The 24,454-nt window shown below is 45.1% G+C and overlaps 2 pseudogenes; both read right to left on the bottom strand.

Annotated features, from left to right (window-relative positions):
• Positions 1–2,045: 2,045 nt before the first annotated feature.
• LOC142388085 (uncharacterized) lies at positions 2,046–3,039 on the bottom strand (annotated as a pseudogene).
• Positions 3,040–12,504: 9,465 nt separating this feature from the next.
• Positions 12,505–23,950, bottom strand: LOC142388078 (uncharacterized; annotated as a pseudogene).
• Between the last annotated feature and the right edge of the window lie 504 nt (positions 23,951–24,454).

Below are 24,454 nucleotides of genomic sequence, written 5' to 3'. Positions count from 1 at the left end.
CTCGTGCGTGTGGAATAAAGATGAAGAAGTGCTCACGCAGTGTTGTGTTCATTCCTACTGATGACAATCCAGTGAAAATGAGTCGCCCCATGTCATTCTTGGAGGACACCCCGTCAGAGTCTCGTAATGTCTGGATGACGAGTTTGAGTGACAAATACAAAGCCAGACCCGAGACCCCAGAGTATGAGGAGATGTGCTCGGCTGATTTTGCTGCTGCCTGCAGGTTTGTCAGTGCAGACCACTCAAAGCGGGATGGTGTTTCACCACTTCTGAATGAGCTGGGATTTGTCCAAAGGCGGAAAAATGATAAGCCCTCTGTCATCAGATATTACCAATGTTCCAAGGAGAAACACCCCGAGCAGTTTTATGCCAGATTACTGAGACTGTACCTTCCTCACCGATCCGAGTATGAAATACCAAGTGCCCATCTTCCAACCTACGAGTCTTTGTACAACTCTGGCTGGGTCCAGCTCCCAGGCTCAAACCGTCCTGAGAGCGTGAAAAGCATTATACAAACACACAGAGACTAATATGAGAAACACACTGAGGAGATCGAGAATGCACTTGTAGAGTTTGAGGAGAGCAGAGAGCATGTGATGGATGAATGGTGTAATCTGGCTCCTGAATCTGAAGTTGTGATGATGAGCTGCAGCAGAGAGAGCCAGACGATGAGCAGGAAAACGTGCCCGACTATTGTCCTCAGTCTGCTGCTGTGACAGAAATGAGAGCCATCAGAGAACCCCCAGCTGTGGATCCAGCTGTGCTGCGGCAGATGTATCAGAACCTGAAGCAGAAGCAGGCCTGTGTGTTCCATGCTATCAGAGACTGCTGCATTAAACTTGTGTGTGGCCTAAATCCAGAGCAGTTTTTCTTTTATGTCAACGGTGGTGCAGGAACAGGAAAGTCCCACCTGATGAAATGCATTTACTCAGAGGCATCTAAGATACTGAGCAAACTGCAGCTACATCCAGAGCAGTTTTTCTTTTATGTCAACGGTGGTGCGGGAACAGGAAAGTCCCACCTGATAAAATGCATTTACTCAGAGGCATCTAAGATACTGAGCAAACTGCAGCTGTATGCAGAGGAGTTTGAACTGTTTTACTCTCTTCTTTCACTGGAACTGCAGCTTTCAGCATCTGTGGCACAACACTGCACTCTCTGCTGAAGCTGCCACGCAGTCTGAAAGCACCAATCCAAGGACTCGCTAACCAACTGGATGAACTCAGATCTGAACCTTTTAATGCTCAAATCATCATTATCGATGAGATCTCCATGGTTTCAAAGCCTCTTTTTGCTTATGTGGACGCAGGACTGAAACAGATCAAAGGCAATCAGAGAGCGTTTGGTGGAATGTCAGTTTTAGCTGTTGGAGATTTCTATCAGCTGCCGCCTGTGCGCCAGTCTAAACCTCTGTGTGTACACGATCCAGCAGATACTGACCTGTGGCAGGAACATTTTCAGATGATCACTCTGACTGAGATCATGAGACAGAAGGATGATGTTGCCTTTGCAGACGTGCTGAACAGGATTGGGGTGAAACCAAAGGCAGATGAGCTGTCTCAGGCTGACAGAGATTTGTTGTCACAGGCCATCACTGAACCAGCTCTTTGTCCCACTGAGCTTCTGCACATTTTCCCCACCAATAAGTTGGTTGATGAACACAACTCAGCAACACTGGCTTTGTTCCATTCCAACATTATCACGATGGATGCAGATGACTTCCAGAAAGATCCCGAACAGGCAGAATGGCCCGTAAAGACACACCATGTAAGGGAGGCCGAAATGATTTAGCCCACACTCTGAAAGCTGCTGAAGGTGCTCGTGTCATGCTCACCAGAAACTTTGACATTCAGAACAGTCTGGTTAACGGTGCTTCTGCCACACTGATGTGCATAGTGACTTCTGAGGATGATCAACACATCACTAAGCTGGGCCTGAGGATGGATAATCAGACAGGTGTAGCAAGAATCCAGAGTGGAGCTCCAGAATCTGCCAATCTGGTTTACATGGAGAGAGCAGAGGAGAAGCTGAAACAGAACGGAGTGCTACGCAGACAGTTTCCTGTGAGGCTGGCGTTCTCCTGCACTGTCCATAAAACCCAGGGCCTCACAACACATGCAGCTGAGAGACGTCACCCTGCTGAGAGCTACATAAGCCATACCTGCTTCAAAGACTTTCTGCAGGGACACCACGTCCATATTTCTAGAAATGAGAGCTGCTCCTTCCAAAGTGGGATGAATGCCGTCTCTCCAGGTTTTCTCCAGAAAGATTCCCAATTATCTATGTAGCCCACGTTGTTTGCTGGACACCATCTGGACAACCAGCGGTTGAAGGAGGACATGCGGCTAAACATGTCATCACTGGTCAGATTTGGCAGGGGTCCAGAGAAAACTACGGAGTCCCACATTGTTTTGGAAAAATTACACAACGATGCAATATTAATTTTAGTGACCTCCGATTGGCGTAACCGGGTGTCATTAATGCCGACGTGAATAACAGTTTCACCGTATTTACGTTTATCCTTAGCCAGCAGTTTTAAATAGGATTCTATGTCGCCCGCTCTGGCCCCTGGAATGCATTTGACTATGGCCGCTGGTGTCTCTAATGCCACGTTTCTGACTATAGAGCTGCCAGTTACCAGGGTTTTGTCCTGAGCGGGTGTGTCGCTGAGTGGGGAAAATCTATTTGAAGCATGGACAGGTCGATGGTGAACAACGGGCTTGACTTTAGAGCTATGCCTCTTCCTGACAGTCACCCAGCCACCCTGTAATCCCGGCTGCTCAGGTTCTGCTAGGGGGAGGCTAATTGAGCTAGCTACGCTAGGTGGCTCCACACTGGCAAAAGGGGCCTGGCTCGCTATCGGTTGATTTTCAACAGTGCAGAGCCGAGCTTCCAATTCAGATAACCTCGCCTCGAAAACTACAAAAAGACTACATTTGTTACATGTACATTATCGCTAAAGGAGGCAGAGGAGTAACTAAACATCTGACACACGGAGAGGGTGAAAGCAGGAGATGGAGGGAGAGAACTGGTAGCCATGCTAAGCTAGAGAGCCAGACACACCGCTAAAAAATGAAAATAAAGATTAAAGATCTGTAGGAGTGTGATAGAAACAAATGGTAAGCTATAGAGTTAATTATGCAAAATTGTGTAAGTTATAGATAAAAATAAAGTGATTATCAATAGTCCAAGAGGAGCAAGAAATTCCACAGTACACAAGCAAGGTAACAGGAAGTGATGCAATACGTCTTACCGCAAAGCAAAGCGTCACAGCGTCAATCAACCACCACTTCACCACAGGGCCAAGACTCCTTTAACGTTGGGCATGTTCAGTCTATGTTCAGTCAGTGTTGCTTCCATCTTTTTTTTTATTTCAAAGTTCTCTTATTCTAAAGTGGAGATTAGTTGCCAAAAGTATGTGTAAATGAATCTGTAACACTACAAATCCCTGCTGTGAGTGTAAACTTGTTGAGGGTCAACGTAAACTCCAAGTAAAAGCCGGGATAACGGTTTGTCTAGCTAAAAATTGCATTGTAAAAAAAAAAGAAGAGTTGTTCACTTAACTGTTAGTGGCTTTAATGTTGGGGATGTTCAGTCTATGTCCTCAATAACTTCACTCATGTTGAGTGAAGGGAGAGCCAACTGCTACAGCTCCAAACAATATAGGAAGACAGGACATTTTTGCAGTTGTTATCAGCACTCTTAATTAACAATTTGGATGAGCAAAGAGAGACGCATTTGAGATCAAGGAAGGTACCCAAAGTTAACCATCAAGCTTTCCGTATAGGTTTATTAAAGTATGAGGGCTTGTCTGGGATTTGAACCTGGGACCTCTCGCACCCTAAGCGAGAATCATACCGCTAGACCAGGGGTCTCCAACCTTTTCCCCTCTGAGAGCTACTTTCACAAAATAAAAATGGCCGAGAGCTACTCGTGTTTTGTAACATTTATTGTCATCGCTCATTTTGAACAAACAAACTCAATAAGCCTTCTTTTCCTGAACATTTGCAATATGTTACTGTCCACATCTCACATTCTGTATTAAAACATAAAAAATAAAGAACAAAAATTGCATTCACAATAAAAACCATTTAATTCAGTTCAATATTGGGCAGTGAAGGTGTGTGTGTGTGTGTGTGTGTGTGTGTGTGTGAATGTGTTCAGAAGTTCAGAAGTTCAGCCTTTTTAGCTATTGAGATGACTGACACTGCAAGGAGTCAACAAGAGAGGTGTATGCTGGAGTGTATCCACTTAAGTTCACTCTTATGGAGTCATTTAAATGTTCATCGGTCAGTCTCGTTCTGAGCTTTGATTTCAGGACATTCATGTCAGAAAAAGCTGACTCACAGAGGTATGTAGACCCAAACAAAGCAGACATTTTCAGAGCTGCTTGGTGAAGATTTTCATAATCATATGGCTCTACCAAGCTCCAGAAATGCTGTGAATGCTGCTGAGACTTTAACTGCACATTGTTCTGAAGGTTTATAACCTCTATTTCCATTTCCTCAGGATCGACTCAGAAAAGTTCAGCCATCTGTCCTGAAATCTCACTTATGTCCACATTCATGAAAGGGTTGGCCATAAATGTCACACAGGGCTCAAGTTTCTCAAAGTCACTGAATCTGTCAGCAAACTCCTGTCCAAGCCTTGATAAGAGGTCACAATACTTGGACACATTTAAAACGCTGGCTGCACCTGTGTGACTGTCCAGCATCTTTGAGATAGAGGGGAAGTGCTGAAATCTTCTGCTTTTCACTTGCTGAATGTACAATGACAGTTTTGCACTGAACGACAACACTGATCATGTTGTCGCCATCGTAAACTCCTTCTCACTGGCCTAGCAAGCCAGACCTGTACAGCTTTTATTGACGCTGGATAGCAGTGTGAGCGGGATAAACGGTTGTCTGTCAAGTTGCGTCTGCACTCAACGCCACGCAATAGGATGGCGCAACAACCAATCAGAGCGTCGTCCCACCAACAGAGCAAGCTGGTAAATTAAACTTTTACCGTACCCGGTGAGCAAAACTCCGAAAACGTCCTTTTTTTTCAAGAAAAACTTAAGTGCAGTTATCTGTTCGTCTCGCAAAGAAAATTTTATATTAAAATCTTCTAGAGTCGCTACCAAAGCCAACTCGAAAGCCTGTTCGCTGGGCGCAGCCACTGTTTACCTCTCTCTGGAACTACACACTGAAACGTAGCACCTCTGTCGTCACTAGGTAGCCCGGCCCCGACCCCGCTCCTCACGATTTGATTGGCCTGATTAAGTTTTGATTTTCAGCCTCGCAAAACGACCACAAGTGACTAGACTAGCCCGGGAGCAAATTCAATTTGCGGTCGCTGGTCAGTGACCAGTCGCTGGTTTGCTGAGAGACCAATTAAGTTTTCAAATTAATGTATGATTCATTGGCCCTTTGGCGAGCTACTTGGAAAGGGGCGGCGAGCTACTGGTAGCTCGCGAGCGACCTGTTGGAGACCCCTGCCCTAGACCAACGAGCCAAAAGGTGGTCTTTTTGCGTTTCGTGAGAGCGCGCGGACAGCTGACGTAGCCATGGAATCCTGGGAATTTGTGATTGCTTTCTTTCTTCTTTGACTTTTCCAGAGCAATGAGCCTATATTGTTTGGAGTTGGCTCTCCCTTCACTCAACATGAGTGAAGTTATTAGGCACATACACTGAACAGCCCACAAAAACTCCTGAGACCAATGAGTCAATACTCACCACCAGGTTCCACCAATTCACATCACATTTTATGAAGAAGCCCAACTTTAAGACAGAACAGGCCTATATCTCCACTTCTCTACCATTGACTTGAAAGCGTTTCAATCTGGATTTATAGAACAAATACCAAAACTGCTTTAGATAATACTGCAGAGGGTGTGCTAACATGATACAGGTATTTATGCGTGGATCTGTCTTTCAAATTCCAGATAAGAAATTCATTTAAGAAGGACTTGAAGTAGGGGCGGTTGGTGGCGTAGTGGGTTAAGCAGCTGCCCCATGTACAGAGGCTACAGTCCTCGCTGCAGCTGGCCCTGGCTCCACTCCCGCACCAAGTGGCTCTGTGCTGCGTGTCTTTCCCTTTTAAAATACTTTTTAAAAAAAAAGTAAGGACTTGAAGCAACTTCAGAATGAGTGATGGAGGTTTGAGCTGTATTTCCCTATTTGGGGCTTTGATTCCAAATGCATTCAATGTTATCGTCATTGATTCAATCATTCTCTGATTTCACAGCAAAGCAGAGACACAAGGCCAGTAGGCCAGGGAAGGGCTCGTCCGGGATTTGAACCTGAGACCTCTCGCACCCAGAGCGAGAATCATACCCCTAGACCAAAGAGCCAGGGTTTGCAATTTTAGATGTCATATGAGTGCCACATATAGCAAAACGATACCCCCTTTTGAAACTTTTTTTTTTTTTTTTTTACTTATTATTATTATTAACATTTTACTGAGTCCGGTTTTGAAATGATGTTTTGAAAACCTGAGCGATTAAAAACGACTGAAAACAATGCCCCGAAATGAGCCACCTCCTCACGCACACCCGACCTCTATCTCTCTTCCTTTGTCACGTGAACTCGCGCGGTCGTTTGCAGGACGCACCAGATGCGCTGCAGCAGCTTAGCAGCTTAGCAGGCAGGTCGCAGGCAGGCTTCTTCTCCCGTGCCCCACCAGCCAGGTAACATACAGATCAAGTAAAATCGTACCGTTTGCCCTCTAAGCCCAACGTGTAATCATTTTGTTGTGCAGTAAAATGTCTCATACAGCACCAAACAAATAAGCATTTTTAGCCGACTGGTCACCTGATAAACTAGTTTAATGCTCTAGCCCAAATCAAAAAATGCCCATCTGCCTTCATGTAATGACAACACTCAGTAGCCTATAACTCCTTCTCGTACTTTTTGGTCTCTTTATTGTCTTTGTCTCTGTCTGTATATTGATTTACTAATTGCAGCACAATGCCAAGAAAGGAGAGGCTGAAGAGAGAAAAAGGTAAAGGAGCTACAGCAGGCAGCCCAGGGAAGCAGCTCTCTGCTCTCCTGGATGAAAGCAAAGCCAAATGATGAAAGGTCAGAGTCATGGTCACAATCACGTTAACTGTTTAGCGCCTTGTATGCTATTGATCTGCTCCTTTGGGTTAATGTTATTGAAAAATCTTAAAAACTGTTCACATTTTATTTTTAAGCGGTTTGTACTAAATCAGCAGGTTTTAAGATAGCTATTATTTTTTACCAATAAGTCATTTCCATGTTACAACACTTTCAGTCATGTTGCCCTAATAGCCCATTATTTAAACTGTGGCATATTTGTTAAAGCTATTATTATTATTATTGTGATGATGATGATGATGATTATTATTATTATCATTGTTACATTACCCAGTGTGAATGTTGTTTGCATGATGTGAAGTAATGTCCTGCTTTGTTGTAGGCTCCACCTCCTCCAAGCCTGGCTGCTGCTTCCCCCCAGAAGGCATCCAATTAGCAATCATCTGGCTGTTATTTAATGGCTGTGGAGCAGCATTTCAGTGCCTTTGGCCACTTGATTGTCATACACCTTGACTTGTTGTATATGTGAAACTTAGTCAGACTGTTTGTTTGATTCTGGTTTTCTCCTGTTTTGGTGTTTGTTAGGAGGGGTTATTTTGTAGGATTGTGTATCTGTTTCTTTTGTCAGAGTTAGGTAAGTTTCTTTTATGTTTTATTGAGGGTTGTTTTGTAATGATGGCAAAACGAGGCTTTTTGAAGCATTGAATCATTTTGAACCATTGTGTCATAAAGTGGTTCACTACCCGAAGCTTCATTCAATTCCCTTGGGTGACATCTACTGGCGTAGCGATTGTTGCACCATAAGAAGCCCTGCCAATGTGATGCATATAATAACACTTGTGTATGTATGTGTGTTGTACATATTTTGTAGGTTTGTACATGGGTTTGTAGTACCTCATTAAAGATTGATTAATTTACCCATGAAATAATAATTTGCCCTCTCCGGGTCGGGAATGAGATCCTTCCCCAAGTGGAGGAGTTCAAGTATCTCGGGGTCTTGTTCACGAGTGAGCGACGAATGCAGCGGGAGGTTGACAGGCGGATCGGTGCGCCATCAGCTGAGCCAGAAGGAGAAGCTCTCGATTTACCGGTCAATCTGTGTTCCTACCCTCACCTATGGTCACGAGCTGTGGATAGTGACCGAAAGAACGAGATCGCCAATACAAGCGGCCGAAATGAGTTTCCTCCGCAGGGTGTCTGGGCTCTCCCTTAAGGCTGAGTTATACCTCTTTTAACTGCTCTTGCGTTTGCGTCTTGCACTTGTGTTAATGGTTCGAGACGTTTATGCTTCATTTTGCTTTGCCGGCGGTTGTGTGTGCTGCGTGGCGATTCACCGCCAGGACAGTAGGTGGACAGGGTGAGAAGCTCGGTCATCCGGGAGGGGCTCGGAGTAGAACCGCTGCTCCTCCGCATCCAGAGGAGTCAGATGAGGTGGCTCGGGCATCTGGTTAGGATGCCTCCTGGACGCCTGGTGAGACACGTCCCACTGGGAGGAGACCCCGGGGAAGACCCCGGACACGTTGGATCTCTGGCAGGGGAACGCCTCGGGGTCCCCCCAGAAGAGCTGGAGGAAGTGGCCGGGGACAGGGACGCCTGGGTTTCTCTGCTTAAGCTGCTGCCCCCGCGACCCGATCCCCGGAGAAGCGGAAGATGATGGATGGATGGATGGATGGAATAATAATTTAAAAACAATGTGACAATTTTTGGTTTGTCATTCATATTTTCTTTGGGAGTGTGCTTGGTGTAATAAAGAGGGTGCTTGTGTTACTTCAGGTGTTTTTATTAAAGAAAAGTAGTTTTTGCACAGTAGAAGGACTCAAACAGTTTCTTTTTTTTTTGAGTCAATTTCTCCAGCTTTGGAAAATACTCTGTCACAGGGAACAGAGGAGGCTGGTGTGCTGAAGGAACTGTTTGGGTGGAAATATTCCCACACTTTAGAACGCTTCCTCGATGGTTGCTCCATGAGAGAATAATCCAAAATTCTGAATATCAAAAAACGAGAGCTGTTCATAACGTATAATACGTGTAGAACGTGGGACATGAACCGGGGCTTCAGCCATCTTGAATACACTGAATCGCGGCAAATTTTCAAAGCTCCGCTATCAACTCGAAGCAGTCAGCTGACTCGGTCTGAATGAAGCAGTGAAGTGGTTCAAACGTCATCAGTGACGTCACATGAAGCAAGCTCCGGCCCACTGCTTCACTATAACTACCCTGTCGAGTTTGAAGCGTGCTTCGGAGCTTCGGTGTTGGAGGTAACATCACTAGCAATTGGTCTAACCGAGAGAAGGGAAAGGGTTACTATCGAGTACCTAAGGTAATCGCCCATAGAGGTGAGAAATGGAAAAAACTTGTGATATATGTTGTATATATGACTCCGACCTGCTGAGGTGTTCGTAGAAGAAGAACTGGAAGTAAAGTGAACAAGTTTGGTCACAGCCGTGTCTCCGTTCATATATTACGTTAACACAATATTACATGGTGTCAGAAGTCAAAAATGGAGATGTTAAAACCTCAGAACAGTCTGAGCTTCGAGGGAAATCTGGCAGAAAACTGCCGAACGTGGATTCAAAAGTTTGAACTCTATCTCATTGCGACGGGCATCGAGGAGAAGAGTGAGAAGGTGAAATGTGCGACATTCCTTCACGTGGCTGGAGATGAAGCGATAAAGGTATTCAATACTATGGACTTTGACGAAGATGTGGACGGTTTTAGCGGACTGAAAGAAATGTTCAGAGACTACTGTGAGCCACGGAAGAACATCACTTACCTGAGACACGTGTTCTTTACCCGAGTCCAAGGACCGAATGAAATTGATGCTTATGTGACGGACCTCAAGAACAAAGCAAAGGGTTGTGAGTTTGCACAGCTAACAGATGAACTGATAAAAGATCGCGTAGTCTGTGGCATAAACAACGACGCTGTGAGAGCAAGGTTGCTCAGGGAAACGGATTTAGACCGGACAAGGGCTGTGGGAATCTGTCGAGCAAGTGAGGTAACACAAAGTCACATGAAAGCACTACATGAGGAAGCTGATGTAGCCGTGAATAAAATAAAAGTTACCAAAGTGAAGAAAGAGAGTAACAAGCAGTTTGACACTGACAAAGAGAAAGGAGAATGTAACAGGTGTGGCTACATCCACGAGCCAAAGAAGTGTCCAGCATATGGGAAAATATGCAACCAGTGCAAATTAAAGAACCACTTCAGTCGCATGTGTAGGTCATAAAAACAACAGTTTAAACACAGGAAAACTGAGAAAAAGGTACATGAGATAGAACAACAACTAGAAGATGATGTCATGTTTATGGAATGTATCGAGATCAGACAAAGTGAGCAAACAGGTGCAGAGCTGCAACTGGATGCAGTCTCAACAATGAACAATGACAATGAGAAATGGACTCAAAAGCTCAAAATAAACAACAGTGTGCTAACTGTGAAGCTTGATACAGGAGCAGAGTGCAACGTGCTGTCGATGAGAGACTTTGAGAAAATCACAAAAGAGGACGCAGTGCTACAGAAGTCAGGATGTAAGCTCGTCACTTACTCCGGCCACATGATCACTACAAAAGGCAAGGCAAAGCTCAAATGTGATTTCAAAGACAATGAATACGAGTTAGAATTCCAGATCATAGAGAGAGACTCACCTGCTATCCTTGGAAGAGAATCCTGCACAGAGCTAGGATTACTCAGAAGAGTGTACAGTGTAAATGACAAAGACAACGCTGACATTCTGAGTGAATATGAAGATGTGTTCACTGGGCTAGGGTGCGTGCCAGGACTGCACCACATCCAGCTCAACCCAGATGTCAACCCTGTCATCCACGCACCAAGGAAAGTGCCAATAGCACTAAAGGACAGAATAAAAGCGGAACTGGATAGAATGGAGGATCTTGGAGTTATAGTAAAGCAGACTGAGCCCACAGACTGGGTGAACAGCATGATTACTGTGGTTGAAGCCCAACAAACTGAGAATCTGCATCGATCCCCAAGACCTCAATAAAGCTATAAAAAGAGAACGCTATCCACTACGCACGGTTGAAGAGATCGCCGCAGAGATACCAGATGTAAAGGTTTTCATTGTAGTGGACGCCAATCACGGGTTTTGGCAAGTACAGTTGGACGAGGAGAGTTCCAAGTTATGTACGTTCAACACCCCGTACGGACGTTACCGCTTCCTGCGACTTCCTTTTGGAGTGTCGTCAGCTCCAGAAGTGTTTCAAAAGTGCATTGCACAGAGACTGGAAGGTTTGGAGGGAGTTGTGAATATAGTGGATGATATCTTGGTGTGGGGTGAAAATGAGGAACAGCATGACAAGAGGCTGAGAGCGCTGATGGACAGGATCAGGAGCATCAACTTGAAGTTGAACAAAGACAAATGTAAAATAAGAAAGAAAGAGATCACATACGTCGGTCACATTCTGTCTGCAGAAGGAGTGAAACCAGACCAGGAGAAGGTCAGAGCTATACAGAGCATGCCCGAACCAGAAGACAAGGCAGGTCTGTTGAGGTTTCTAGGGATGCTTCAGTATCTGGCTAAGTTCGTCCCAAACCTCTCTGACGTGAGCGCGCCGCTCCAGAAACTCCTGGAGAGTGATGTGGCTTGGCATTGGGATGCTGAGCAGCAGCAAAGCTTTGAGAAGATGAAGATGCTTGTGAGCACAGCCCCCGTTCTCAGATATTTTGATGTGAAAAAAGACACAACACTGTCAGTCGACGCGAGCTCTGAAGGGCTGGGAGCAGTGTTAAAGCCTGGGAAGGAGCTCTACATCGCAGATACGCTGAGTCGAGCCTATCTGAAAGAAAAAGCAGAACAACTCCTGGAGGATGACCAACAGGTCCATCTGCTAACAGCTCAACTGCCAATCACAGAAGAGAAACTGAACACATTCAGAACACAAACAGCAGCTGATGAGGAACTGCAGAGAGTCATGGATATGGTCCAAGCAGGATGGCCAGCTGAAATACGACAGGTACCAAGAGTCATCAGAAAATATTGGACATTCAGAGAGGAACTCACATGTTTTGATGGTTTACTCTTCAAGAACACACGACTTGTTGTTCCAAGTACACTAAGAGCAGAAATGCTTGCGAGAGTCCATGAAGCTCATCTTGGAGTTGTAAAGTGCAAGGAAAGGGCGAGATACATCATGTTCTGGCCCAACATGGCTAAGGAGATTGAAGATGTTGTTTTAAAGTGTGCTGTCTGTAACACATTCAGGCGGAGCAACACCAAAGAGCCACTCATCTGCCATGACATTCCAGAGAGAGCCTGGGCAAAAGTTGGAGTAGATTTATTCCACTATGAGTATGAGCAAGGTGATTATCTGCTGTGTGTGGATTACTACTCAAAGTATCCGGAAATTGCTAAACTCACTGGGACGACCAGCAGACAAGTGGTAACAGCACTCAAATCTATGTTTTCGAGACATGGGATTCTGGATGAGGTCATGTCTGACAACGGTCCTCAACTTTCAAGTGCTGAGTTGCGGTCATTCACAGAGAGCTGGTAGTTTGTACACACCACGCCCAGCCCGGGATGCCCCCAGTCTAATGGACAAAGTGAGAGAGCAATCCAGACTGTAAAAAATTTACTGAAGAAAGCACAAGAGAGTCAGAGTGATCCGTACATTGCTTTGTTGGAATACAGAAACTCACCTTTGGATGGAGTGAAACAGTCCCCTGCACAGCTACTCATGGGTCGGAGACTGAGAACCAAACTGCCAACATCAGCACAGCTGCTGAAGCCCCAGCTGTTTGACAATGTGCACCACAGCATCAAGGAGAGACAGCTGAAACAAAAGCAGTACTTCGACCGAGGAGCAAAACAGTTGCCACTTCTGATGGAAGGGGAGAAAGTAAGAGTAAGAATCAAAGACAACTGGCAGCCAGCAGTCGTCGTGAGAAGACATGACAACCCCCGGTCTGTAATAATCCAAACAGGAGATGGAAACACCTACAGGAGAAACCGCCGGCATCTGCTGAAAACCCGAGAAGAGACTTTTACACAACCATGCCCTGGAGATGTGGAGGACTGTGGGTCAGTCATCACCAGTCCACCTGCAGAGACTGAAAGGCCCATGCCATCACATGCACAGTCCCCTGTGACATCACCTGAGAAAGAGACTGTGACACCAACTGTGCACAGAGAAGAAACAGTTAAGAGGTCGAGGTGTGGCAGGTTAATTAGAACACCAAAACGTTACTGTCAGTGATGAGCAGCATTTCATTTGGAATTTAAAGTAATTTGCTTTAAACCAAGAAAGACAGAAAATATTGCTAAGTTGTTTGAAGTAGTTATGAGTATAAATGAAGCACGTTAAGTTAATTTTGGTTTGTTAATTAATGTACAGTTTTGAATGATATTGCATTAGAAAAGTGTGCTATAAAAAAAAATAATAACAATTGTTTCTACTTCATAGCAGTTGTTTATACTGTTAATCTGTGAACCGTAAAGTTAATAAGTAGAAAGTGTTGAGTAAATTGGTTATGGAGAATATCTTAGGGGGAAAGATGTGATGTATGTTGTATATATGACTCCGACCAGTAGGGGGAGTCTGTCACCAGTGTTTGTGTATTGAACCTGCTGAAGTGTTCGTAGAAGAAGAACTGGAAGTAAAGTGAACGAGTTTGATCACAACCGTGTCTCCCTTCATATATTACGTTAGCACAATATTACAAAACTCACAGAACAACAACGCAAAAAGTGGATAGCTAACCTACGTTTACAGACTGGAGGGGCAGAATCTGCAAATGCTCGTGTCTGCGGTAACCACTTCGGCAAAGGTATGTGCGAAATCTAACTGTTTAGTAGTAGTGCAGTAAAGTATTATGTTGTTAATCAACAGTAATGTAATACGGGCTACGTTTGGGCTTTGTTTTGAAGGCTTTCCCAGCGTGTTGTTAGCTACTGAGTCAGTGGACTGGGCTCCGACGGTCAAGCTGGGTTACCAAAACACAGAGCTAAGACACCGCCAGCGGTGTTTCATGCGATCTCTGAAAGTGGCTGATCTAAACAAAACAAATTTGTCACGTCGTCACAATCTTCACGTTTCAGTAGTATCCACGAAGTGCTTAAGTGCTAACAGCGCACATTAGCTCCCAAGTTCTTGCCAACAGAATCTCTCTCTCTCTCTCTGCCTCGTGCATTAGGCTAACAAAGACACAATGTCAGCATTTGGATCTCGGCATTTTATCAAAACATAAACATTTTTTATTGTTATTTGAGTGCCAACATTCACAGCTCGGCATTCAACATGTTAAAGGTGATAGAGAATGGTTGAATGGGGCATTAATCATTGTTCTGTGATGTGATTTGTAGCCCAAAAAAATTGGTTGGGTCTGTAATGGCTCAGAACCTCCCTAAAAGGCTCTCTGAAACAGCTGTTACTATGCTGTGTTTAGAATGCGTCTTTTTCCGTCGTTTCAGAGCTTATCTGGCAACCTCATTATGAAATGCAGGTTGCCGTTGCTTGATTGGCTGCCCTTGCTCTCACTGAAAACAGAGCAAGTAATACACCGACTGAAAAGAAAGCTCATCAGAACTCAGAATACGTTTTATTGCCATTGTTAGTGAACAGTGTTCACTAACTAGGAATTTGCTGCGGCGTAAGGTGCAAACATGTAACATAGGATAACAAATAAAGAATAAAAATATATGAATACAAAATGTACAAGGTGTGTACAACAATACACAGTATCCAATATACAGAGCAACAACAGTGCAGCTTCATTACTGCAATTTTAATGATGGTAAAGTGACTGGGGCAGGTTATGAGGTGATTAGGAAGTGTTCATAAGTCCAACTACAAGGGGAAAAAACTGTTTTTGTGACGGGAGGTTCTGGTCCGAATGGACCGAAGCCTCCTGCCCGAGGAGAGTGGTGCAAATAGAGAAGGGTCAGCTGTGATCCGACCTGCTCGCCCCATAATCCTGGAGAGGTGCAGCTGATCACCGGAGCGAGACACAGACGGCAGCGAGCGCGCAGCGAGCGCACAGCTCGCTGCCGTCTGTGTCTGTCCCTGTCGGAACTGACCATGAGCTGCTCGGGAGCTTTGTGAAACTGTAGTCTGTGAAATGCGCAGCGCAAAGGAAAAGTCGGCGGTTGGGGATGCTGATCGCGAACATTGCTTTCCGGGGGAAGCCATTGATCGCGAAGAAGAATATTTAACGATCGTAGTCCGCTTTCACAGCCTTGGAAGGCACACCAGTTCCTGTTTCTCGCCAAAGGGGAGTGTCTGTGGACTTGGGTGTGTGGGGGGGGGGGGGGGGGGCATTTCTGAAAAAGTGACGTCACTTTTTCACAAAAACGGATAGGGGGATATATATTAAAAAGGGGAGTACTTGAAACAGAGGTCCTGACACTTGCTGGCACTTCTTGTGTACTCCTCACAGCGGAGAGACTCAGAAGTAACACCAAAAACGTGAAAAAGACGATTTTGATTCTCTATCCCCTTTAAGTTCTGCTTTACTGCCCAGCCCTGCACTACACACTGCATTTCCCATTGGGATAATGCACCATAAACAACACAGAAAACAAGCTTACCCTGGCCAACACCGAAACACAATAATTCTGTAGACGTTTTACTCCCAGTTTGCTGATCCGTCCGCTGTGGTAAGAGTTGTATGCCTCCAAACTTTTGTGGGCCTTCATCTGTTGCTTGGTGTAGTAAGAAGTCTGAAGAACCAGGTAGCTCGTTATGTCCACAGCCTCTATTTTCAGCAAATCGTTCCGGTCCACTAAAGCTGCAGTTTCCTTAACTTCTTTCTGTAGTTTTGCTGAAATCTTTTGTGATTTAAAAAGTTTGATGATCAATGTCAAATATAGAATGGTTCTTTCCAGACTTATCTGAGTATCATTTGGCCTTTTGATAGAAATGTGCAGCCAAAACATGTGATTAGATGTGTTTAACGTACACAATGTGCCATATTTCATGATTAGATCTTAAAATGACTTAATTGGGCTCAATATAAATACTTTAATTACATTAAGAGTTTAAGTTGTGTGAAGAGGAGTCATAGCATTATTATAAAGACTTGTGGGTGATCCAGGAAAGTATCACAGGAGCAGTAGAAATCCAGTTCTCCTCAGTATCAGTGTCTGATTTCTCAGATTTACACTCAGAAGCACATTAAAAGACAGTCTGACTGTCCTCTTCAGAAGTGTCTCATGAAAGCTTCATTATTCACTTTCCTTTACATATCCAATATTTTCTTTTATCCACAAATCAACAAGGACTGAGCACATGATAAAAAGGTTCTGGAAATGAGAACAGGTTTAGAAACGGAGAGAATCTGAACCTCAGTCTTTGGGATGATATTGGGACCCTTTCCTCAAACAGGATCATTGTCTTAATGTAGTAAAATGATTTAAGTTGATCGTGTTAATTCAATTTTCAATTCAATTCATTTTTATTTATATAGCGCCAAATACAACAAATGTCATCTCAAGGCACTTAACTAATAAAGTCCAATTCAAGCCAATTGGAATTCAATTCATTGTAATCATAATTATTTATAAAATAATCCAATTCATTCATATAGAGCCAATTAAAAAACAATTTCCTAGCTAAGGAAACCAACAGATTGCACCGAAACTTCCCTTCCTGAGCGTGGCTGAGGCGACTGTGGAGAGGAACGACTCCCTTTGAACAGGAAGAAACCTCTGGCAGAACCAGAACACGGAAGGGTGGCCATCAGAACCAGAGCCAGGAAGGGTGGCCATCTGTTGTGGAGAAAATAGAGACCAGTAAGCTGTCGGTCAGCAGTCCATTGGGGAGTTTGAACAAACTGTCACAGCAAATATGCATACAGGATGTACAAAATGTCCACCGTCTTCATACTGTGAACCAACTTTATACTGGTTTAATCATAACATGCGTGCGTCATCCGGCCCCAATCTCTCTCTGCGACGCCGAGCTTCTGCCCTAAATGTAAACAGCCCATTCTACCTTTTACCCATATTCATATGAGCCGAACAACAAGGCACAAGATGTGACTAGGCCAGATGTCATGAGGATGTCATGGGGGGACTATGTGGGAGAAGGATGTCATGACATCCTTCTCCCACATAGTCCCCCATGAAATCACTTATCAGTGATTTAATAAAGAAATAATCTAAAATGAAAGAAAATCATCCCACATAGTTAATTAATAATTAATCAACACTCAACACTAAATTATTCTAATAATTATACAAACCCAATTAACGGGAACATATTGAATACATGAAAAGGAACATATATACGCACCCGAATCACATTCAATGATTAAATGAATTTAACAATAACACAAATTTTAACATTGCCATCACACCCGTCCACTGTTCGCAGTGCATAGGAGCGAAAAACCCACCGACTGCTACTTTCGTAACTCATGTTCTTATCTTGGGAAAACTCTCCTACGGCCCCACCCCACTTGGCGACCGACCACTTGACCAAAGGTCACACTCCGAACAGTTGACCAACACAATTGGCAATGGACATATCAGTGATCAGTTTTGATTGATAATAAACATAGAATGAATACACCACCAACAAACCAATTAATCACAGTTTGTACCAAGTACAATACATAAAATTATGGATTATCACACAACAAGAGTAATAAAAAGCAATGTAATGCAGATCTTCCAGTCCCATCCCATCTCCCGTGCTCTGGTGTTGTCTGCTCCTGGCCGAACATCCGTCCGGCTGGGTCGGAACTGCTAAGCTAACTCTGGGAGGAGAGGTCGCCAGTACGTCACTCCCAATCAAAGAGATCTTCAGCATCTCTTCTCCCTGTCAGACTATACTTGGTTCCACATTCGAGGAAAGAATCATGTGAACCGTCCGTTGGTAACCTTCATTCGTTGGCCCGCTCTCCCATGCGTTGGTCCTCAGACCTGGTCTCGCATGGTCATCTGCCTCCTGGTTTGTTCCATACTCCGTTTGAACATCACAGCAACCACTTCTCAGAATGGGTATAATGCAACACACCAATAGGGCGACCATTATGAATATTGACAATATAGCTAATCCCGCCTTCACTGCCATCGCTCCCCAATCTCCCAAAATCCCATCCAGACCAGTCCACCACCCTTCACTGCCACCAGCATTACTCTTCAGCTCCTCTTTCAGCTCCCTGATCTTCTTCATGGCCGTTGTAAACGTACCATCAGCTGCAGTGTTCCCGGGTATAAATGTACAACATTTTTCCCCAACCATCTGGCAAACGCCACCTTTCTCCGCTAATATCCAATCCAAAGCCTGTCTGTTCTGCCAAGCCATCCTACTCGTCTCATGTAGTTGTTCTCCAAAGGCTGCAAGCCCTTCACTCGTGTAGTTAAGAATTCTCTGTTGGTTGTAGTATATGTAATTAATCCACTCCACATTTTTGTTAATCGTGATCCACGGCAAAATAGACTCAAATCCAGCTGCAACCTCACTGCGTGCTTTGAACTCAAAAGGAATCCCTCTCGGCTGCCCTATTGCATCCAAGTAAACGTGCTTGTCCATGATGTAGTCACCACTAGATCTTTTAATTCTCCCTTTCTCCACATCCAACCCCAGTAACTCGTGTACCTTGTCATACCCTAGCACCACCGATGTTTTCATCCTCACAAGTGCACACAGGCCTATCCACCTGTTGGGTAACACATTTAACAAAACATCCTCTCCACACATCCAATAACTATCAGCTATTGGGTGTGTCTGATCCTCAAACAGGTAGAGAGTCGGAATTGTCATTTCTATATCTTCACATTTTTGATCCAAAGGAACCGGATTTTCATACCACACAGGTGTCCTGATAAATATTGGCTTCATATTTGCGTGTGGAAACCAAGATAAAACCCATGTGACGTTGCATTTAACGGTATTGTTACCTACGTGAGTTCCACTGTCATTAGTAAATCCACCACTCGTAAAGCATTCAAACTCACCATCGTAATCTACTCTGTAATCAGTCAGAGGCGCATCCTGTTTTGTACTAAGATTAAATTCAGCACAGGACGACTCCAATTTGTGGCCCCTCCCTTTTTTGAAAAAGTCCTGTAATTTATTTGCCGCAAACATCAATCTGCACTTAATCCCACACATAGGAAGCTCAAACAATAACTATTTATCCTTCTGAGGTGTAAACCTACCTTCTCTGCATTCCCGTTGCTGGACCACTGCACAGTCCCTGAAGGTGTGTGGTTCTGGAACAACAACAGGCAATGCTCCTGGACCGTCTGCGCATATGAGACACTCTGTCGCTGTTAGTTCTCTCGTAGTGTACCATGACCACCTATACCACATATTCTGTGCTGCCTTCCCCCACAAACCATCTTCCACACTTACACTGTTTCCCTGTCTCTTCCTGTGCATGTACCCTCCATATGTTCTTGGATTAACATGATTCTTCCGTCCTGTAGTGCTAATGGTATCAAGTCCCCCTAGATTTTCCCGTGAAATCTTTCTATTCTTACCACCATAGTGAACAACTCCTTTCTGGCCCGAGGACACCCTGATCTCCTCCGATTGCCCCTTCATCGTGGCGTCCGGAGGCGGTGATTTGGTCATCTCCTCCACCGGACCCATGATCCACACTTCCTCACCATCCTTTATTCCAACGTACTTAAATTCATGCTTAACATCTGCCTCTTCACGACTAGCTCTAGTGTGTATTGCTGGCAAAGTTTGTGGCGTGGCATGGTCTGAGTGGGTGTGTATTGTTGCATCATACTCATCTGACCCAGGCTGGCTACTTCCCCTGCGGGGTGGTTTCCTCACGGGACCCCTTCCTGCCTCTCCTGGATGCGGGATCCCGTCCCACATCTCCAGGCCTTGCTCTCCTGAGCCCACGCCGTCGGCCAACACCCACACCTGGATGCCCATCAGTGTCAGAAATCTTAACATCTTCCTTTTGTTCATCCTTCCCCTCGGACTTAACTCCGTCTGTGCCTTTAGCCCGAACCTTAGTGCAGTGATTCAAATGGTACCATGTGTTGCTACCTTCCACTTGAACTGCTGTTGGCGTTGCTCGCACCACTGCGTACGGTCCTTCTCGTCTTGGCTCGTGCCACTTCCTTCGGAATACTTTGATGTACACCTGGTCGCCCGGCACCACTGGTCTCTCAACCAGCTGTTCGAGACTCACGTCTCTGGACTTTTCCTGTAGATAGATTGTTCTGTGGATTGCAGTCAGTTGCCTCATGTAAGCTTTCAACTCTGTTTGCAGCTGCTCAAGTGGGGGCCCTTTAAATGGACCTCTCAACTGAGGTGCCGGCATGGGTCGACCCGTTAGCATTTTATGCGGTGTTAGGTGCGTGACTCTATGAGTCTGCATACGATAGCTCATTAGTGCAAGCGGCAAAGCATCTACCCAGTTTAGTTTAGTTGAAGCACAGATCTTATTCAATTTCACTTTCAAGGTTCCATTGATTCTCTCAACCATCCCTTGACTTTGTGGGTGATAAACGGCCCCACAGCGCTGCTTGATTCGCAGCTGCTGCAGAATGCCTTTCGCAACCTTCTGAACAAATGCTAAGCCGTTATCTGAGCTAATCTCTGCTGGAATGCCAAACCGAGGAATCACTTCTCTTACCAAAAACTTCACGACAATCTTGCTCCCAAATCCTTGGATGGAGTTGCTTCGACCCATCGGCTGAAACGATCAATCACCACTACCATGTACCTTTTACCTTGTACTGTTTTAATCATGTCCACATAGTCGATGACCAATGACTTAAAATCCATCGTGAGCGCAGGAAAGATGAAATCGCCACGACAGGTCTGAGGCCGTGTACGCACTTTTCCATTTTGACTTGCGGTGACTGCAATAGCATACATAAACAGCAGCGTCACTAGTGCGTGCCTCATGAGTCGCAACAAATCCCTATGTTAAAATTACAGACTTATCACTTCAAAGAAGGCCCATGTTTTATTTGACTTCAACATAAATATAAACATAAACGCAAATTAAATAAATAAAAAAATTAAACAAGTACAACTCCGTAATTGGAAGAGTGATGGCTCATTATTCAACTGCCTATTTAAGAGGTGATTCTAGCGGCGCGGTAACGGCAAAACGATGGCAGATCTGGCTTTGTTAGAGGACCTGAACGCGCGCATCAGGCGCGAGAGAGTGTTCCGGGACCGGCAGGATTTCTTTCGGGAAAATGATGAGTGGCCTATGAGCCGTACAGGAGAGGCACTTTAACACTGCGCATACGCAAAGACGTAGCTCCGATCAGGCCGGTCACCCTCTCCTCCAAGACACTCAAATCCAAACCTGGATCGGAGCTCTCTCCCCCCCCCCCCCGGTTGTGACATGCTGCGTCGGAGAGCTGCAAATTTCATATCGGACCACTTCTTCCTGATCTTATTGGAGAAAAAGTAAAACATCGTTCAATTTTAGATTTAATTTAATCTGGAGTTTATCACATTTTATTGACCATCACAGTAGGGGAAAATACATAACTCGTCCGGTCTGCGATTTACATCGCCAACGCTGTTGACAGCCGTCCCAGCTGTCAACAGCGTTGACAGCGTTTCTTTGCCGCCTTTCGTCTTTCCATGTCGCAAATTCTAGAGGTGCAGCCTTTTGTAGAAGGCGTGGTTAGGATCATTACGATGGATTTCAGCCGCCGGATTTATCAACAGCCGCTCGGTCTTACGATGGGATTGGTGTGGTACGCATGTTCTGTAAATCTCACTTAGGCCTCTGCGTACGACGAGTTCTCCGCTCATATCAACGATGCTTTCTACGACGGCTTGATAAATGAGGGCCATTGTATGTAAGAAGCTTTGAAAAAGCACAGCAACCTTGACCGTTTTTGGTTACTTCAAAAAGGGACGAGTTAAAATAGGCTACAGCTATTCTAACATGATTTCTGCCGAATCCCCTTACATGTGGGCTTCTGCGTGTGTGAGAAACCATGGGTACGGAGCACTCTTACCAGAGATTCTAGGAGCCGCGGACGCGGAGTGCCTCTGCCTAGAGCTACAGTTTCGTCTGCGGTTGTACTGACAGGCAGCGCAACCCATCTTGGCTGCCATCGCGAAAAATGTGTCAAGTTTGTCAGAAAGGTGAAAATGGCATTGATCTGGCGTTATTGTACAAATAAATACAGACAAAATGTCGTTATGCTGTATTGGAAATAAGCGTAGCGGTCCAAAATTATAGCGTAGCGGGCCGTGACGCAAGTTTGCGCTAGCTAGAACCCTGGTGTGACAGATGAGCTCCCCCGGCAGTCTGGGCCTATAGCAGCAGAACTATGGGATGTTTCAGGATCACCTGAGCCATCCCTAACTATAAGCTTTATCAGAAAGGAAAGTTTTAAGCCTGGTCTTAAAAGTGGAAAGGGTGTCTGCTTCCCAGACATTTACTGGCAGCTTATTCCACAAGAGAGGGGCCTGATAACTGAAGGCTCTGCCGCCCAAACTGGCAGCTGGTTCCACACAGAGGGGCCTGATAACTGAAGGCTCTGCCTCCCAAACTGGCAGCTGGTTCCACACAGAGGGGCCTGATAACTGAAGGCTCTGCCTCCCAAACTGGCAGCTGGTTCCACACAGAGGGGCCTGATAACTGAAGGCTCTGCCTCCCAAACTGGCAGCTGGTTCCACACAGAGGGGCCTGATAACTGAAGGCTCTGCCTCCCAAACTGGCAGCTGGTTCCACAGAGAGGGGCCTGATAACTGAAGGCTCTGCCTCCCAAACTGGCAGCTGATTCCACAGAGAGGGGCCTGATAACTGAAGGCTCTGCCTCCCAAACTGGCAGCTGGTTCCACACAGAGGGGCCTGATAACTGAAGGCTCTGCCTCCCAAACTGGCAGCTGGTTCCACAGAGAGGGGCCTGATAACTGAAGGCTCTGCCTCCCAAACTGGCAGCTGATTCCACAGAGAGGGGCCTGATAACTGAAGGCTCTGCCTCCCAAACTGGCAGCTGGTTCCACACAGAGGGGCCTGATAACTGAAGGCTCTGCCTCCCAAACTGGCAGCTGGTTCCACACAGAGGGGCCTGAAAACTGAAGGCTCTGCCTCCCAAACTGGCAGCTGGTTCCACACAGAGGGGCCTGATAACTGAAGGCTCTGCCTCCCAAACTGGCAGCTGGTTCCACACAGAGGGGCCTGATAACTGAAGGCTCTGCCTCCCAAACTGGCAGGAGAATATTAGGATATTAGGAGGATTTGCTCCTTTTGTGTTAATTGTAAATTAGAGGAACGCCACTGTCTCTCCAGCTTTCTTGCAGTCGGCTTTAAAGCACAAATAAATGTGTCCATATTTCTAGAAATGAGAGCAACTCTTTCCAAAGTGGGATGGATGCTGTCTCTCCTCATCAGACCAGGTTTTCTCCAGAAAGATTGCCAATTATCTATGTAGCCCACGTTGTTTGCTGGACACCATCTAGACAACCAGCAGTTGAAGGAGGACATACGGCTAAACATGTCATCACTGGTCAGATTTGGCAGGGGTCCAGAGAAAACTACGGAGTCCCACATTGTTTGGGCAAAATTACACACCGATGCAACATTAATTTTAGTGACCTCCGATTGGCGTAACTATATGATGTGTCGCTGAGTGGTGAAAATCTATTTGAAGCGTGGACAGGTCGATGGTGAACAACGGGCTTGACTTTAGAGCTATGCCTCTTCCTGACAGTCACCCAGCCACCCTGTAATCCCGGCTGCTCAGGTTCTGCTAGGGAGAGGCTAATTGAGCTAGCTACGCTAGGTGGCTCCACACTGGCTAAAAGGACCTGGCTCGCTATCGGTTGATTTTCAACAGTGCAGAGCCGAGCTTCCAATTCAGATAACCTCGCCTCCAAAACTACAAAAAGACTACATTTGTTACATGTACCATTATCGCCAAAGGAGTCCGAGGAGTACCTAAACATCTGACACACGGAGCAGGTGAAAGCAGGAGATGGAGGGAGAGAACTGGTAGCCATGCTAAGCTAGAGAACCAGACACACCGCTAAAAAGTGAAAATAAAGATTAAAGATCTGTAGGAGTGTGTTAGAACAGAACGGTAAGCTATAGAGTTTAACTATGCAAAATTGTGTAAGTTATAGGTAGAAATAAAGTGATAATCAGTAGTCCAAGAAATTCCACAGTACACAAGGAAGGTAACAGGAAGTGATGCAATATGTCTTACCGCAAAGCCTTACACTGACTCAGATGAGATTTATGGGATATTGCACACAGTGGGTGTCGGTCTACAGAGTATTTTATTACATTTTTTTTCTGAATTTGATAAAAAAGCTACAAATATTTTGAACCTTGACCTTAGTGGGTCTTTAAAGAAGCATTTTAAAGTTCACAGGGATTTAAATAAAAACCCACAGTAATGAGTTTAATGGAATGTGACTGGATGGTTAAAAACTGTGCAGAAAGGTTATCAAGAGAAGAAGAAAAGTGGGTGTGGTTTAACATGCTGCACTTCACAGCTGGAT

Source organism: Odontesthes bonariensis, chromosome 2, assembly GCF_027942865.1.
Source record: "Odontesthes bonariensis isolate fOdoBon6 chromosome 2, fOdoBon6.hap1, whole genome shotgun sequence".
In the NCBI taxonomy this organism is placed as follows: Eukaryota; Metazoa; Chordata; class Actinopteri; order Atheriniformes; family Atherinopsidae; genus Odontesthes; species Odontesthes bonariensis.
Note: the sequence above shows the minus strand (reverse complement) of the source record. Positions and strands in the feature narration are given on the sequence as shown.